General features: G+C 34.5%; 1 long non-coding RNA gene across 1 annotated transcript; it reads right to left on the reverse strand.

The window, feature by feature from the left end:
* Positions 1 to 4,631: 4,631 nt before the first annotated feature.
* LOC136372399 (uncharacterized) lies at positions 4,632 to 6,805 on the reverse strand. The gene is made up of 3 exons (XR_010745482.1): positions 6,642 to 6,805; positions 5,743 to 5,788; positions 4,632 to 4,721 (listed from the first exon to the last, which is right to left on the reverse strand). It is a non-coding gene; the product is annotated as an uncharacterized lncRNA (long non-coding RNA).
* Positions 6,806 to 10,165: the final 3,360 nt, after the last annotated feature.

Here is a 10,165-nt window from a genome sequence, read left to right on the forward strand (position 1 = left end):
TTGATATTCAAGGAGGTGTCTAATTTCCCTTGGGATAAAAATTAAAAAATATGTTTTCCTGCTGATTTTTATTAATTGCTTTTGTGTTTGAGAACAGTTTCCAATGCAGCATTTATAACCTGGTTTCACAAACTGAAAATCACAAATGTACATATTGCTCGCATGCATATCTTTATACATTTAAAATGAAAAAAAAGGACCAAGTGGTTTAATTTGATAGTGATATTTATACATATTCAAAGAAAATTATATGAAACAGATGTCTGCAATATGCAGAGAATGCAACTCAATTCACTCACAGAGTGTTTTTTTTAAGGATAAACAAAATTATTTTCTTTGCAGTAAGTCACTTTATCGAATGGTTGTACTAAACCATTTTCTTGTCTTCTGAACACTCAGGGAGAAATAAAAAAAATTATCTGACAAAATTCAAACTTATATCTGCTTATGAAATTTCAAAAAAGCTGGTCAGCAATTCCTACTTAACTACTTAGGTGCTTAACAGCCTGCACACAACCAAATTGTACCAGAAAAAAATGTTAATTCCTGAAGTTTGACAATATACTAGAGGATCTGCCATCTTGGCTGAACCAAGCAGCTCAGGGCCCCATCCAGCCTCCAGTTGTTCAGGATTTACAGAAGCGGTGTCACTGGCTTTAGGTCCCAAAGGAGCTAAGCTGATATGAACAATCTTTGTACATTACTACTCTCTGAAGCCTATATAATGACAATTATTTTTATTAAAACCCTGGAGGAAGGGTTGCTGCCTACCTCTTCAACAGTAGTTTAGAGGATGCCACAGAGGCCATGTTGAACTACAGAGCTAGAGCATTTACTTCAGAGAAGATCTGCTGAAACCATTGTTTTACAAAAGTGGAACAGAGAGAGACATTTCTCATGTTCCCTTCAAACCTGTGCCAGCCTTCAGTTAAATAAAATCCAAGGCATACCTTTGAAGCCTAGAGGGTAGTCTAATTCTTTGTAAACTTCTATCAACAACTAAGAGTGCTCACTGGGCCCATCTCTTGTGGGCTCTGAGTTTCAGTTCCACATATTCAGTTTCATCTAGGTTATTATTGCTGGGCAGCTCTCAGCTTTTAAGCATTGAAAAAGAAAATAAGCGATTAAAAATAGTAACTTATAGTAGGTAACTGCAAGTAAAATAGGGCTTTTTAAAGAATGTATATCTTTAACAGGGTAGTTGGTCAAAAGTCAGAAAGAAACATGTATAGTTACAAAAGAGGTAAAACTCTCATGCACTATTTCTTGATGCATTTCTGAATTGTGAAAATTTATGTTGATATAGCATAAACATAAATGGAGCACCATTTACACAGGTTAATCACACAAATAGTGCTTCCATGAAGCCTGGATCTCTGCTTCAGATGTCTTTTTGTTTACACTTCTATTTTTTTATTATTACTGCATTCAACATCTTCATCAGCAGACAAAATGGCCATGAAATGAGCTAGTGAAATAGTCACACATGGATATCTGTGGGAAATAGACTTGTGGTACATGTCAGATAATCTGTGGCCTGGTCTGCCCTCTGCTAGGAAATTTTTTATGATCAGTCTCTCCATTGTAAATATCTAGAGCTGAGCCACTCTTCAAGAGTCTTTTCCTAGCCCATTAAGAGAAAAAGGCCTATTTGCAGTCAGAAACTTTTCATCTTGCTGCTGATGTCTAAATTGAAGCAGAAGTACTGCAATGCAAAAACACTGTTTCTTATGAGCAACTCTAATTTAAATCATCCTATAATGATAAGATCATTGCAGGTGAGTATAAGCCTAGTCATCTGGTTTGTCTCACAGATGTGGACAAAAATGTATTTGTTTCTTTAAGGTAAAAGCCTTTGTAATGTTCCGATGCAATTTAATCCTCTGACTACAAATAAGATACTTTCTACAGACAGCTCATAATAGAAGAATGAGGTGGAAATTGTACAGTATTTACACACAGAAATCCAATGAGGTTTTTTTTTCCCGTGCTAACTCTTATTTATCTTAATCTAAAATTAAAATACTATATGAACACTCATTTATTCTGGCATTGAGATTTTAAGGTCTTACAAGCAACCCTGTGCTGTTGACAGATCAATTGTTCAGTATGCTTTTCTCTCTCAGTGTTTAGCAACTCATGACATGGGCTGATAAACTGGGAGTGCTTTGTCTGAAAACTAAATATTCCATGTATTGTCATAAGCAGGCTGCAAGCCTGATTGTGAGAAAACATACCTTTCCATCAATTGTTGTCTACATTGGACATCATAAAATTTTTTCCAGATCTGGAAAGACCTAGATTTGTTAACAAGGCTCCTCACAGAGCCTTTCTTCTGGATTTTGCCTTCAGAAAGTTCATTTACAACCAGTGAATAAAACATGATTCTTGCAGCAGAAAATCCTAATCAGCAGCATCTGTCCTGTTGGAATATCACCACTGGAGCCAGCAGAAAAGGAAGCTCCGAGGTTATCATGGAGACAAGGGTGTGGGAAGTATGTCTGTATCTCATGTCCTTGAGATGTGAAAAGAAGCATGAAGTTTATTTAAAAAAAAAAAGTAAAGATTACAGTGTATCAGTGTGACAACATGAACAGCTCAAGCAGACCGTAGAAAAACCATTAATTTGAGCAAGATTATGTTATTTAACCTGTAAACAAATGCACATGTCATAAATGCTCTCCAGAGGTCACCTATTCTCGTCTCTGCAAATCAAACACCACGGCAGAAATGATTGCATGCTTTACTATCCTCAGATAGTAAAGATATCCTCATCACTGCCCTACATCACACCATTTTGCCACCATATAATTGGATACAGGACAAATAAATGCAATTTTCAAGGCTAAATCTAGTAGTTAATTCCTGTTATGGCAAGGTCAAATATTCAAACGACTGTGCATTGATGAATAGAAAATTATATCTGTCTCATATGCTGACCACATCACAAGGCTGTTTAAAATTGGAGAAATATCTGAACAAGTTAATATTGATTTTTTTTCATGTTCCTCTTAAAATCAAATATGTTCAATACTTGTTGAGAGTACCCTTGGGTAGGAAAAAATGAAAATGCAAAATTCTTGATTTTTTTTTTAGGGCTTTATTTCAGCTAATTTTGAAGAAGCTGTTATAAAATAATGGGAAAAGATCTAGTTTTACATTATACATTCACAAAGAACTATAATTTTTTCCTCATTCCATTGTCACTGAGGAATAACTTCATTAAATTAGAAGTATTATAATTTGATTGGGTTAATCTGGTTAAATGTCGTTGACTGCAATTTAAAAATCACCTGAGGTCCCTCATTGTTGGCAAATAATTGATCAGTGTGGAAGCAAAGGTATAATTCACTTCTTTCTAAATTAAACTTCTACGTCTGGACAATGGACTTAAGACCAAATTCCAGTAAATATGCTGATTAGACCTCTGTTATCTATAATGGGAAACTAAGCAAATCATTCCAAATGAAGGGACTTAAATTAGGACACCCAGGTTTGAGTGAAATGAACCTTACACAAGTGAATTTGAATCCATAGCTTTCCACATTAATAGAATACAATTTAAATAACTGCATTTTAGTGACCTCATATTACTTCCATATTTCATCATTATATCTTTTGTTTTACTATTTTCAAAAAAAATAATCTGAGGAAAGATAAGATTATAAACCAAATTCAGGCAACTTGAATTCAAGATCCAATTCTTGATCTTCTGAAGGTCTAATCCTGCAAGGTGCATGCATATCTGAACTCTTCTGGGGACATCGACCAGGTGTTTTTTTCCAGCTTTGAAGATGACTCCATTTTTGCATAAATAACTACATTTTAATTAAGGATTTATTTACCCTTCCTAATTTTAAACAGTCAAGTATAAAAGTTTGGGAAATAGATCATTATTTAGTCACCTAAATACCATTTTAAGCATTAATTTAATTATTTGCTTACTGTCATCTTATTCAGTCAAGCCTGAAAATTGGTCCTTTAATGCCTGTAGAGCAGCAAACTGGAGCCAGCCTTTTGTATTTATGAAAAGATAAAGCAACTGATAGGAGCTCTGTGATTTCAGAGGAATAACAGTCAAGCCACCACACTAAGCAATTCTCTTTATTAATTCTTTTAACAAGCACCAGAACCTAAGTACCAGAGATTTTTGTTACAGTACTTTTTAAAAGTTCATTGAAAACTGAAATACTGTGGTTCTCTTTGGCTTTTTTTTTTCCCTGGTTTATCTTTAATTGAATACAAATCCATTAGCTAGCAAGGGAATAAAGAACACAAAATATAGTCAATGTGCCCTGACTTTAAACATCTCTTAGGGGTCATTTTATACTGTTCCAATGAAAAGATGTGTGGGTTTGAGGAAAAGAGACCTTCCACATAAACATCATCCTTCTCAAAGTTATACCTGAATGGCTGATAAGATTGATTCTTCAATATGATGATGACAGACGCACACAGTCAAAGTTATCAGCATACTGAGGATACTAACAGCCCTTCCTGGCCCCATCCAGCCCCATCTGTGGCTTGCCTTCCCACTGCCCCATCAGCACTATGAGTGGCACTCCTGTCCCCTGGATGGATATCTTGAACATACACTGTAGGCTCCTCTCCACTGTCCTTCTCCTTTTGCCTCCAGCTTGGCTCCTGGAGGGAGGGATCCCAGCTGCTACCAGCCCAAGTCTCTGCCTCCGTGTGTTCATCCCCCATGGCACTGTGCATCACTGGTGAGAGAGAACACAGGCTGAACAGGGTCACCCTCAGCCACCACACGCCTCATGGGGCAGCTTCTCCTCAGTTCTTCATCACACTCGTGATTGAGGCCTCTCTGAACACAGAGACACACTCCTCCACATCAGGCATGAATACTCCTTTAGATCTTTCAAAAGATGCCATGTTTGATTAACTTTGGCACAAAAATCATGTTTTTAATTAAAAAATTATTAGCTTTGTCTCTGACACTTTTTGAAAGGTAAAACAAGTGAAACAGCAATCGTCAATATAACTGAATTTTGCTATTGTGATGAAATTCGAGCTCAGGTTTCAGTTCTATCTTATTGTTCACAATAACAGAATTCACAATTCTAAACCTTGTTTACCACAGACATAGCATCTTTTCCAGCTAAAATATCTCAGATTTATAGGTAATTTTCACACTTAATTTTGTCTGTTCATAAATACGTCTACATTTTAAAATAAAAATGTCTGTCAAAATTACTTCTTAGGAAACTCAATTTAATTATTGGGTTTCCTTAATTAAAATTCCACATATCCATACTTTCAGCACTGACAAACATGAAAAGATTGCTGCTATATATGTGAAAAATACCTGCTCTTTTTTCTGATGGACCTGGTGAAGAGACACAAAAGAGTAAATCATTAAATAGTTGAAGACTCATTTGATTCAATGCAACTCTATTTTTTTATCCAGCCTCCCAACCTTGCATGTAGGTATGCAAGCTACAAAAATTCAGCCCATCCAAGCCAATAGAATAGTGGCTACTATAAATAATATAGTTTTCCTGGCTCAAAAAGCTAAAAAATATAACAAATTGTAGTAAGAATGAAAAAAAGGAAGGGTAACTTGGTGCTAAGAAAGATGTTACTTATTGGTGAAGATGTCTCCCAATCTCCTGATCAGTCAAAGCTAAGAACACCTTGTGTTACTGCAGCAAATTAATTTATAATTGATTTTTCCTATTCTAAGAAGCAAAACATGCTATCAGGAAAAGGACTTGAAGTCACCTGCAACTAATTCTCTCTTGGATAGTCAGCCTGTCAAACAGCTCTTCTGCAGAAATCTACTGTTTTGAAGGGGGGGCTTTGTGCCATAAGGTCCAAAATGCAGCCTTACAGAACACTCAGTGAAGCAGGACAGAAGTGGAAGAACCACAAAGTAAAGGAAAAAGAACTCTTTCATTAAATTAAGGATTTTCTGCTTCTGCATCCAAAACCTGGAGAAAGAATCAAATATGTAAAAAATGTAGGAAAACATAGACAGATGTGTGTAAAATCGGGTTACAGCCCAGCTAGGCTTTTCTTTGTTGAATGGATTTGAGACAGATTTCTATAAAGGTGAATGCAAAGGAAAATGCAAGTTTCTGATATTTTGCTTGCTATTTCAGTGTATTAATTCCTTTAAGGTTTAAGGAAATGCAGTGGAGGATTAATTGCTTTTAGGTTTTACTCAATGGAAGAAAATTCAAAGACTTGATATTATTTTTTCCTTAGTTTGGTTGTAACTAAACCAATATATTATGTATGGCTTAAAATAAAACCATAACTATAGCTATTCTTCTATAGATCTTTACTTTATTTGGGAGCATTTTTTTTTACCTATTCTAGCTTTCCTACTGCATTCCTAATCCTCCAAACCTGTGCACTTACTCCATCTTATTCTGAGTAGAAGTCTCATAGCAATACAGTATACAGTCTTGTCAACAAGACTGTTATTTTAACTTAAAAAAACAAATTAAAGGGAAGAAATTAATTAAAGAAAAAAATTATACAGATATATGCTTAGAAAGTAAGTGCAACTTGTAAACAAGACTCTAAAGAAAAATTTAGAGAGTGACAGAGAAAGATTTTAAACCATTCTCCAGAATAAAACCACCACTCCTATGCTATAGGTATAATTTCTTTACCCTCTTCTCCCACTGAAAACTTGTTGCACACAAATCTCTTAAATTATTAACTGCAGACCAGATGTGGTGGTAGACCTGCACTGGATGAGTCTTTTATGATAAATTAAAACTGTTTGGTGGTGCTCAAACTAAACTAAACTCTGTTCTTGGATCTTATGGCCTTGTTAAACCAACTGTTAGAAGATCATTGGATCCATCTCCAGTTTAACCAACAACCAATTGCAGTTGATGCAATAAATTGTGACAACACCTAAGAGCAGCTGGTCTTCAAACCATGTGAACAATTAATTGCTGAATAGAATTTTGAAACTTAAAAGAACTCAGTGTTTGCTGTGGTTGGTTTGGAGACTGGGAGCTGGGGCTGTTTAGCCTGGAGAAAAGACTCCGAGATGACCTTATCACTCTCTACAACTCCCTGAAAGGTGGTTGTTGTCAGGTGGGGGTTGGTCTCTTTCTCCAGGCAGCAACTGACAGAACAAGAGGACACAGTCTTAAGCTGCACAAGGGGAAATATAGGCTAGATATTCAGAAACGATTTTTACAGAAAGACTGATAAAGTACTGGAATGCTCTGCCCGGGGAGGTGGTGGAGTCACCATCCCTGGATGTGTTTAAATACGACTGGATGTGGCACTTGGTGCCATGGTTTAGTTGAGGTGTTTGGGTATGGGCTGGAATTGATGATCTTGAAGGTCTCTTCTAACCTACACATTCTGTAATTCTGTCATACAACTTGTGTATTGTACTTGTATTCTCTTTACGGCAATAGAAAAGGAGATTATCAAAGACACTAATGGGTTCTATTAGCACTCTTTGTAAATAGACATTATAATAATGATAGGGATTTATTTCATTTTGTTTTGAAGGGCGGGGGGTGGGTTTGGTACTTGTTCTTTCTGTTTTCTTTTCTAAGAGATATTGGTGAAAATGTTTAACAAACTTCAAAATTATGTAGAAAACCCACCCAGGCTTGACAACATAGATCTCTTCATATTATGTGATTCATTGTAAACAATAAATTTGTTCATTTTTTCAATTACTGTAGATAAGAGAACAAGAGTAAGATTTTTATAATAACACTTCAGTCTACTTATGTTTCTAATTCTGCTTTTTTCTGCTCCTACTGCATTTTCTACTACTTTTTTCTTCTGCTGGAAAAGAAAATGTAGATAACAAGAGGAACTCTTTTAAAAGACTAGCTAAACCCTTTTCCCAGTCCTCCTCCTGAAGTCAAAAGTATTTTACAAAATACTTGTATAGAAATAGAACTAGGCAGGTGATTAATACTTTTTAAATTTTCACTAACATCTTTTATTAAATGTACAGTGACCATGGTGGGAAAAATAGTAAAGCTGATTAAAAAACAAACAAACAAACAATAAACACCATCACCAACAACAAAATACCCAGAAGCACCAAAAGAGCATAATCTAAAGATCTTCATAACATAATTTCAAACACCAGAATTAAATTTCCAGAACTCTTACACTGTATATAAAGAAATTTTCAATATTTGGAAAGACTCACATACTCCAAGTGAAATGGTCATTGAAAGGTATCTTGCTTTAGTGTTCAACAAGGAATGAAAAATTATGATTCCAAGATGATCATTCAGTAAAATTATTATTCTGTTATAGAATTCACTCATGTCTGACAGTCTTTCACAAAACACAATCTTGATATTTTAAACTGTATTTTCTCCATTCAATTCATAATTAGAATACTTTTTTCTTACTTTCCTTTTTCTCTAAGGACTCTCAAATATGTCCTTCTCTTCTTATATCCCTATCATATATTTGCTTATGAATTTGAAATGGCTAATTTCACAAGAAATATTTCACTCTGAATTATTCTGAAATCCTGCTTTGAACATCAGATACATAACCTAAAATTAATGAATTTATGAAGCAACTTTTTAAAAATTAATATCTTGATTAAAAAGAAACATTTTTAAATTCAATTCCTTTTTGTTGTTTCTAGTTGTTATCATTGTTTCTTGAAGTAAAAGTCCTAGGAATTTTATCTTCAGTAAAATATTGAATGACTATTGACTTCATTACATACTAGTTCCAGCAATTAAATGTCTGAATTTGGGCATGTGTTACAAGTCAAGAGTAATAGGGCAGGAGTCACCAGAATTTTAACTGTCTCAGAAAAGAACACAGGAAATTAATATTTTTGTTACAGAACTGTTGTAAAAGAAAACAACATAAAAGGACTTCTCCCATAGTTTTTACTTCATAAGACTGAAAACTGAAAATCTTTTCTAATTCTACTTAATTTTAGCAACCAGTTTGATTGAAATAAAATTGCTTTTAAGCCACTGAAACTGCAATAATGCTTAAAATTTTTATCCTTGCAGCTCTTGATTTAATGAATTATTATCCTATAGTAGTTTCTGCTAATCTAAAAATAAATTTCAGAAAATGTTCAGTAGTTTCTAGTTGAAAAGAAACTTTCTTTTGAAATCTATACATGCACACATTTTACAGTGGTTAGTGGTATATTAAAACTGTCGCTTCTATTTATTCATAGAAGTTATATATATTTATTTCTCTTGGAATATCATTTCAAAATGCAGCATGGCAATCCACAACATTCTTCTGGTCACACACAAATAAACCTGAGGTACTCTTATCATCAGTAAATGTAGTTTGGAAGCCTTAATGATAACTTAGTAACTAGCTTGGGTTAAACAATTAGCTAACTGCCTACTTTGAGATATTTTTTTATTTCTGTCACTTTTTTACCCCAGACATTTTCACCAGTGCAGGAATACTACAATAGATAAAAATTTCTAATGACTTTTCAAATACAATTTCCTAAAAAAACTTGTCCTACAGACTTAACAGAAAAAACTTCTATTCTTTCAGCTAACATTTTTTTCTTTCTCTTTTTAAATCTGTATTTGCATTTTTATTATAAGAAATTACAACCACTCTAGAAAATAACTAGAGGCACAAAGTTTTATTGTTGTCAATATCACCAGTCCATTTTCTCCCTTCTGTTTGCCTTGAGACATTGATCTTCACCTGTATTATCTTCTATTTCTTTGTTCAAGCTCTGGTGATTTTGTTAACTTTTTTATTATTCTCTTGACACTGATTTTTCCTTTAGCTCTGTTTTTTTCTTTGCTTGACTTGCCACTTTCTTCTCCCATCAAAACTGTCAGACATCTCCTCAGGCCCCAGTATCCTAATTAAAACTGTGTATTGATGTACTACTTAGTTTCATTTAGTAGTACATCAATAGAAAGCAGGTAGAATGGCAAAGTCTCTCTGAGAATTCTGAGGTGTTTTGTATTGATTTAAATTACTTCCTACAGAGTAACTTTGTACTTTATCTGATGTAGGACATAATATACTCTCTCTGGAGCCATTAATATGATGTTGCTTTCAGGTATTATGGTCAAAATTCTGGTCAATTTTTGCAATAGGGAGCTTCAGGGATGAGAAGCATACAGGCAACCCTGGCTCTCTTTTCCTTTTTTTGAAACCAGTGTGAGACACTGGAAGAATTGTTGGC

The sequence above is a fragment of the Sylvia atricapilla genome, chromosome 1 (assembly GCF_009819655.1).
Source record: "Sylvia atricapilla isolate bSylAtr1 chromosome 1, bSylAtr1.pri, whole genome shotgun sequence".
In the NCBI taxonomy this organism is placed as follows: Eukaryota; Metazoa; Chordata; class Aves; order Passeriformes; family Sylviidae; genus Sylvia; species Sylvia atricapilla.